Source organism: Carcharodon carcharias, chromosome 7, assembly GCF_017639515.1.
Source record: "Carcharodon carcharias isolate sCarCar2 chromosome 7, sCarCar2.pri, whole genome shotgun sequence".
NCBI classification, from domain to species: domain Eukaryota; kingdom Metazoa; phylum Chordata; class Chondrichthyes; order Lamniformes; family Lamnidae; genus Carcharodon; species Carcharodon carcharias.
The window spans coordinates 162169474-162178278 of NC_054473.1; positions in this window are offsets into that span (position 1 = coordinate 162169474).

Sequence of the window (8805 nt, forward strand, 5' to 3'; positions counted from 1 at the left end):
CTCCCAGAATGTTCATGGACTTAATTCTCCAATAAAAATGATCAAAAGTACTTGCCTTTATCTGCAGGGAGGCTTTGAATATTGTCTTCCTCCAGGATTGTAATTCTCTTTAGCAGACAGACGTAAACCTTTTTATGGAGATGGATAGCAACTTTACACCTTACATCCCCTTCCCAAAAAGTGAGCGCCATCATGATATTTTATACCTTGATACTGGCCCTCACACATTTGTCAATGACCCATTAATTGTTCTGGTCCCACAAAGCTATCTATAGCGTAAGGGTCTGGCACAAAAAAGGTTAACGTGGGACTGAGTGCAGTACCACCCAAATAGTGATGTAAGAAAGCTCATGGCCCACACCTTGGAGTCAGTCACACAGAACCATGTGAGCAAGCAAGTATGGAGACAGTTCCTAGCTTGAACACTTTACTGCATGTATGTACATGCAGGTTAGCCATGGGTTAAAATTTTTAGCTTGTTGGGCGGGCGCACACCCAACCCGACTGAGTATAAAATGACGCGCGATGACATCAGGCAAGCCTCCCGACATCATTGCACACTTGGGCGATATTTCGGTTGGCCTGTGGGCGGCAGAGCCGTTGGCATGCCCATCAACAATTAAGAGGCCTATTAAGGCCGTCAAAAAGCTAATTAAAATAAATTTTTCATTGCCCGTGCAACCTTAGGTGAAAAGGTTAGGTGAAAAGACCAAGCGGCCTTTGCACTTTTTTGGAAACCTCATCAACAGGCGGGATGAAGTTTCCAAAAGCAAATAAAAACTTGAATTTTTCTTTAATAACATGTACTTGCTCATGTGACAGAGTCAGATGAAGGGACATATTTTATAACATTTATAAAATCTTTATTTTAAAAAAAATCTGTTCATGTCCCTGAGGCAGCTCTCTGCTAGCTGCCACTCATGTTTTATAATTGACCCACCAGCATGAAATTGCCTTCTGGCCCCAATTGCGGGTGGCGGACAGCTTCCCGATCGCCCCGCTGAGCCTACCTGAAATGGGCTAAATTCTGCCCATGATCTAATTGAATATTGGACAGATTTTGAATGAGCTGAATCGTCTACTCTTGTTTCCATGAAAGCATATTACCAATACTGTCTGAGTGCTGCTTAAGTTCATTGAATGTTTTTGGGACAATTTCTTAGAGAAGCACGTTCTAGATCCAGCCAGAGAGCAGGCTTCCCTCGACTTGTTAATAGCCAATGAGACAGGATTAATCAATAATCCTTTGGTAAATGAGCCTCTAGGTGACAGTGATCACAACATGATAGAATTTAATGTTAAGCTCGAAATGGTGAAGTGTTGGTCCATGACTAGTGTTTTAAATTTAAGTAAAGGTGAGCATGGAGGCAGAGCTGTCTATGGTTAAAACTAGGTTAAAAGTAGCACAATAGAGTTGCAGTGGCAGACTTTTAAGGAGATATTTAATAACACTTAGAAAAGATTTATCCCAGTGAGAAAAAAAGGCTCTTTGAGAAGGATGCATCATCCGTGGCTAAATAAGGAAGTTAAGGGTAGTGTTAAATTGAAAGAAGCACTGTGTAAATCTGCATCTGCAAGGATTGGACATATTTTAAGAACCAGCCAAGAATGGCTAAAAGGATGATAAAGAAACAGAAAGCAGAGTATGAGAGCTAGTAATATAAACACAGGTAGTAAAAGTTTCTACAAGTATTTGAATAGGAAAAGAATAACTAAAGATAGTGTTGATCCTCCAGGGAGTGAGTCTGGGGAATTGCTAATAGAATTATCACACAGAATTAGCTCTTCTACTCCTGAAGTGACTACAAATGCTGGATCAATTCAAACATGAGATTGATAGATGTTTATTAGTTAATGCTGCCAAAGAATATGGAGTTGGGATATAGATCATGTCATGAAAAAATAATAATTCTCATAACATTATTGTGATTTATTGTAAAAACAGGTTAATAGTGGGGTTTGGATAGTTTCTTTGTGTGTGTGGGTGTGTGTGTGGGATTTAAGTGAATTGGAGAAAGCTGGTCTGAATGTTGAGTCATCAAAAAGGAAGCTAGGTTTCAAATGCTAACTATGTAAACATGGCTGAAGTTTTAGAATGTGAAGTGCAAGGAAAATTTGCATTTATAGATAAGTGAGGGTAGTTTGAATTTCAAAGAGATGGTGGCATGTTGCATCTAGCTGGAAGAAGCTAAGTGTGTTTATTTTCCCCAAAGGTTACTGATAAGATTAGTACTATGAAAAGATTTGTATTATGAGACGGATAAAGTTCCAAAGACACATAGGAACAAAATGGAATTTGCATTAAAAGGGGAAAATATGTATAAAGGAGTTGAGGTTATGCCTCAGAGGAAAAGGCATTCTAAGATCTAACACAAGTATGAAAAGCCTCCAGCCTCTGTGCATCAAGCTGCTGTCTACAGGAACTGAAGCTGAGAAAACTCACTTTGAATTCTCCTATCCAGGGTATTGTGTTGCTTTGCCTGGATCTGTTTAAATCTATTTGTTTTTTTTTTACTATTGCCTTAATCGGGATATAACTGGAAGCCAGATTAATTAGGGGTTTTAGGAGTTATTATAGTTGTAATTTGTAGACATATGTATGTGCTAGAAATCTTTTCTTTTGTTAATAAATGTTTAATTTAGTTTTCTAAAAACCTCAGAAGTTGTGGTAGTCTTATTACTTCTGAATCCAGTGCATGCATCTCAAAATAAAATACAAATGGCAAAACAGTGTGACCGCATGACCAATTTTCCCTCGTGGATTTGATCCGCCTGGCACATACCATCTGCTGCATCATAACAGTCAGCCCGAATAACCTGATTTTCAAATTAATTCTCCCTGATGAGTTTTGTGGGAGCCCAGCAGATTCTCAACATCATTTATTCTGTAACTGCATCAGATGAATATGATGTTTTCGTATATATGCCTTCAATAGAATGGAGTGGCCTTTAATGTGTGAGGTGATATACAGGTTGAGAGTTGGAGAAACCTTATGCAGTGGACCTCTCTACATTCTTATCCCTGTGTTATTGTATCAGTTATCTTCAATGGAATTGCAGCTTCCTCAACCTATTCTGAAGGAACTGGAAACTCTCATGCACGTGGACTGAGATTATGGGGAGTGTGGAAAACTCAGGTCTCGTTTCCAAAACTTCTAAACTTGTCCTTTAATTGTATTGGACAAGATGCAGCAGGAAGTAAAGTCCATAGTACTTAACCTGCTGTCTTGGGTCTCGGGTTTCTATGCACGCCCATTCCACTAGGACTGATATAATTAATCAATCTTGTTTGTGACACACCATTGCCTTTCAATTGTATGGAGCTGGTTGGCAACACCACCTTTGTTTGACAAGGAAGGAACAATACAGAAAATGTTTGTATATTCAAAAACAAAATATGTCTGGGGTTGGAAGTCTGAAATTAAAAACAGAAAATGCTGGAAATACTCAGCAGCTCTGGCAGCATTTGTGGAGAGACAAATAGTTAATGTTTCAATTCTGTGATCTTCCATCAGAACTAGGAAAAATTAGAAATATGTTTAGAGCAAGTGAAAGGGTGTGGAGGATGAGAAAAAGAATGAAAGGTAAGGTCACTGATAGGATAGAAGGCAGGAGAAATTAAATGGTGAATAGTCCCTTTGTCTGGTTCTGGCTAACTGAATTCTGTGTCTATATGGTCTCCACATTTTACATTATTGACAGTTGTGGACGAAAGAAAGGATGAGTTGCATTAGCCCTGTGTTTTTGGCTGATGCTGGGGTTTGATTCAGAGTTGGTCATGGCAATACCAGAGTTCTGGAGGGCTGTGTATTTATATCCACTGCCCCAAATCTCACTTCACGGAGGGGTTCTATAAGACCATAAGACGTAGGAGCAGAAGTCGGCCATTCGCCCCATTGAGTCTGCTCTGCCATTCAATGAAATCCCCTTCAAGGACCAGAGGGCATAATCTCAGAGTAAGAGGTCACCCATTTAAGATAGAGATGAGGAGGAATTTCTTCTCTCAGAGGGTAGTGAATCTAAGGAATTTTTTACCACAGAGGGCTGTAGAGGCTGGGTCATTAAGTATATTCAAGGCTGAGATAGACAGATTTTTAATCAGTAAGGGAACCAAGGGTTATGGGGAAAAGGCAGGAAAGTGGAGTTGAGGTTCACAAAGGGAAAGGGAAACAACCTCTCAGCATCTACCCTGTCAAGTCCCCCAAGAATCTTATATGTTTCAATAAGGTTGCCTCTCATTCTTATAAACTCCAATGAGTACAGGCCCAACCTACTCAACCTCTCCTCATAAGAAAATCCCTCCATACCCAGGATCAACCTAGTGAACCTTCTCTGGACTGCCTCCAATGCCAGTATATCCTTCCTTAGTTAAGGGGACCAAAACTGTTCACAGTATTCTAGGTGTGGTCTAACTGGTGTCTTGTATAGTCTTAGCAAGACTTCCCTATTTTTATACTCCTTTCCCTTTGAAATAAAGGCCAATATTCCATTTGCCTTCCCTATTACCTGCTGAACTTCTATGTTAGCTTTTTGGGATTCATGTCCGAGGACTCCCAAATCCCTCTGTGCTGTAGCTTTCTGCAGTTTTTCTCCATTTAAATAATATTCAGCTCCTCTATTCCTGCCAAAGTGCATAACCTCACACTTTTCCGCATTATATTCCATCTACCAAGTTTTTGCCCACCCACTTAACCTGTCTATATTCCTCTGTAGATTCTTTGTGTCAACCTCACCACTTGCCTTCCCACCTATTTTTGTGTCATCCCCAAAATTGGTGATGGCACGTTCACTTCCCTCATCTAAGTCTTTAATATATGTTGTAAATAATTGTGGACCCAGTACCTATCGCTGTTGCACTCCACTAGTAACAGGTTGCCATCCTGAAAATGCCCCCCTTATCCCAACTATCTGTCTTCTATTAGTTAGCCAATCCTCTATCCATGCTAATATCCTACCCCAACACCATGGGCTCTTATTTTACTAAGTAGCCTTCTGTGCGGTACCTTATCGAATGCCTTTTGGAAATCCAAGTATATTACATCATCTGATTCCCCTTTATCTATCCTGCTTGTTACCTTGTCAAAGAATTCTAATAAATTTGTCAGGCATGATTTCCCCTTCATGAAACCATGCTGACTCTGCTTGATTTATTATGCATTTCTAAATGTTCTGCTATTACATTCTTTATAACAGACTCTAACATTTTCCCAATGATAGATTTTAAGCAAACTGGCCTATGGTTACCGGTTTTTGGCTCCCTCCCTTTTTCAATATGAGTGTTACATTGGCAGTTTTCCAATTTTCTGGGGCTTTTCCAGAATCTAAGGATTGTTGGGAGATTACTACCAGTGCATCCACTATCTCTGTAGCCACTTCCTTTAATATTCTAGGATACAACCCATCAGGTCCAGTGGACTTATCGGCCTTTAGCCCCTTTAGTTTCCCTAGTAACTTTTCTATAGTGATAGTTATTGTATTTATTTCCTGCCCTGCTTTTGCCCCTTGATTATTTAGTATTCCAATGCTATTTGTGTCTTCTACCGTGAAGCCTGATGCAAAGTATTTATTCAGCTCCTCTGTCATTTCCTGATTCCCCGTTATTATTTCCCCAGCCTCGTTCTCTAAGGGGCTTATGTTCACTTTGGCTTCTCTCTTCCTTTTTATTTAAAGAAGCTCTCACTGTCTGTTTTTATATTACTTGCTAGTTTAACCTCAAAGTTTATTTTCTCCTTCTTTATTTATTTTTTGGGCATTTTTGTCCATTTTTAAAACTTTCCCAATCCCCTGGTTTACTGCTAATCTTTGCCACATTGTTTGATTTTTCCTTCAATTTGATATTATCCTTAACTTCCTTGGTTAACCATGGTTGGTTTATCCCCTTTCTAGAATCCTTTATTGTCACTGGGCAAGATCTTGTTGTGAGTCGTGAACTATTTCCTTAAACATCAGCCATTGTTCATCATCTGTCTTTTCTGGTAAACTCCTTTCCCATTCCACTCCAGCCAACTCTGCACTCATTCCTTTGTAATCACCCTTATTTAAGTTTAGCACAGTTGTTTCCAAGCCAAGTTCCTCACTCTCAAACTGAATGCTAAATTCAACTATGTTTCCTCGGGGATCTTTTACTCTGAGATCATTTATTAAACCTGCCTCATTACACAAAATAGCCTGACCCCTGGTTGGATCCACAACATATTGTTCGAGGAAACTGTCCCGAATACACTTTATGAATTCTTACTCGTGGCTACCTCTACTAATTTGATTTTCCCAATCTTCATGAAGGTTAAAGTCATCCATGATTAATGTGCTGCCTTTTTTATTTGCCCTCATCATCTCCTGATTTATTCTCTCTCCTACAGTATAGCTACTGTTAGGGGCCTGCAGACTACCCCCACCAATGCCTTGTTATTTCTTACCTCCACCCATATGGATTCTACATCTTCTGATCCAAGATAATTTCTTGCTATCGTACTTCTTACATCTTGTATTGAAAAAGCTAACCTACCACCATTTCCTTCCTGCCTGTCCTTTCGAAAAGTCACATACCCCTGAATATTTAGTTCCCAGCTTTGATCTCCTTGTAACCATGTCTCCATAATGGCTATAAGATTGTCCCCATTAATGTCTATTTGTGCCGTTAATTAATTAATTTTGTTCAGAATACTAGGTGCGTTTAAGTAAAGAGCCATTAATTTTGCCTTTTTACCATTTTTTCCCCCTTTGTCCCTATTTGCTGCTTTTTTAAAGTTTGTACACTCTGTCCATTCCTGTCATACTCTGGGTATCATTACCTAAATAGCTGCCTGCAATGCTGCCCTATCCTTTTGCTTTATAAGCATATGAATCAACCCTCCAAAACTCTTCCCCCCCCCCTATTTAATTTAAAGCCCCCTTTGTCCTCTACATTTAAAGCCCTGGATTCTGACCCAAGCACTACTCCCCACACTTCCTCATCATAATGATTGCCAGTTTTCCTCTGATTTGTGACCAAGACAGAATTTTTAGCTAGGCAGGCGGGTGCGCGTCCACGTTAAATGAAGTGTGTTGACGTCGGCCGAGTGTGCCGATGTCAATGTGCAGTCTGGCGCTATTTCGCTAGGCAGACGCGTGATGGAGACAGAAGCGGCCCACCATTAATTAAGTGGCCAGTTAAGGCCCTTGCAACACCGATTGTCTCTGACTTTACGTAGCCCGCACGATTTTTAGGCCATCCGCATGGGCAAAATGGGCAGGCGGGCAGGCCACAGTTTGCAAAATCTCATCCACAGGTGGAATAAGAGGGGTCAGTGGCCTTGTCAAAGTGATTAATGAGGAGTTCTGGATATCATTTGCTGCTGGTTTCTTCTGTGAACAGGAGAGCTTCATTTCGCTTCAGAGCTGCATTCAGAGAATTTAGAGGCTTCAGTTCAGGACTCAGTGTTGTTCTCCAGGCCCCTGGAGGATTCACACTGCACGGGGCCTTCCAGATATCAGACAGCCTTCCTTATCTTGGTAGTGGGGATTGTGGTCTCCTCTGGAGGCACCTCCTCCTCTAAGGAAGAGAGGGCCAGAAGGGGGAGGATGCCAGGTGTCTTTATTCTGCTTCCAGGGGAGCGACCTGTGGGACAAGAGGCACAGCACAAGGGGCGCAGGGCCAACAGGAAGTCCAAGGCGGAAGGGGCTACAGAAGATGCCACTATCCTGCTGCCAGGATTTACAGGTGGCGATGCAGCTACCTCAATATGCCTGAGGTCTAGTGCCGACGGAGGCTCCGTCTCTCAAGAGAGACAGTGACCTCCATCTGTCAGATTATCAGCCCTAAGATCAGCTCCGACTATGTGGGTGGACACCCCATGCCAATGGTGCTGAAGGTCACAGTGGCCCTCAGCTTCTATGCCTCCGGCTCTTTCCAGGGGTCAGTGGGGGATCTTGGTGGAGTGTCCCAAATAGCTGTCCACAGTTGCGTCAAACTGGTATCAGACACTTTGTTCAGGTGTGCATTGACTTTCATTCATTACCGTTCGAAGAGGCCAGCCACGAGCCCGGTGCCTTTGTCAACAGGAAGGGATTTCACCTCATGAACGTGCAGATGGTGTGTGATCACAAGCTGCAGGTTCTCCAAGTCTGTGCAAGGTACCCTGGCAGCTCCCATGACACTTACATCCTGAGACACTCCCAGGTGCCAAGGCTTGGAGCTCCAGCCCAACTGGATGGATGGCTGCTGGGTGACAAGGGCTATCTCCTCAAAAGGTGGCTCATGACGCCTCTCCACCATCCAAGAACAGAGGCCGAGCGGCGGTACAATAGGAGCCATGGGTCCACAAGGGCAGTGGTAGAGATAGCCATAGGACTTCTCAAGATGCACTTCTGATGCCTGGACCATTCAGGGGGCACACTGCAATACCCCTCAGATCGTGTGTCACTTATAATGGTTGCATGCAGCGCTCTCCACAATCTGGCACTGGCAAGGGGAGGACCCAGTGGAGGAAGAAGATTTTGACGCAGCTGCACAGGCAACAGATGATGAGTCCCGTAGTGAGTCCAAGGATGAGCACAGTGAGAACGCTGAGGGGATAGACGCTGACCTAGGTAACCACCGCAGAGGCAGGGACACCCGGGATGCTTTGATCCTACGCTCCTTCAGCAAGCCTACCAAATAAAAACCATCACCACATGCTAGGGCTGCAGGCTCCATACTCAATCCATGACAGAACCAGTTCCTTGGTCAACAACATACACTATGTGCCTTTGCAATAAAGTTTCAGGAGACACACGTCCATCATAACATCATGGCCCACCCTGAATCTACAGAACAAATGAAGCATA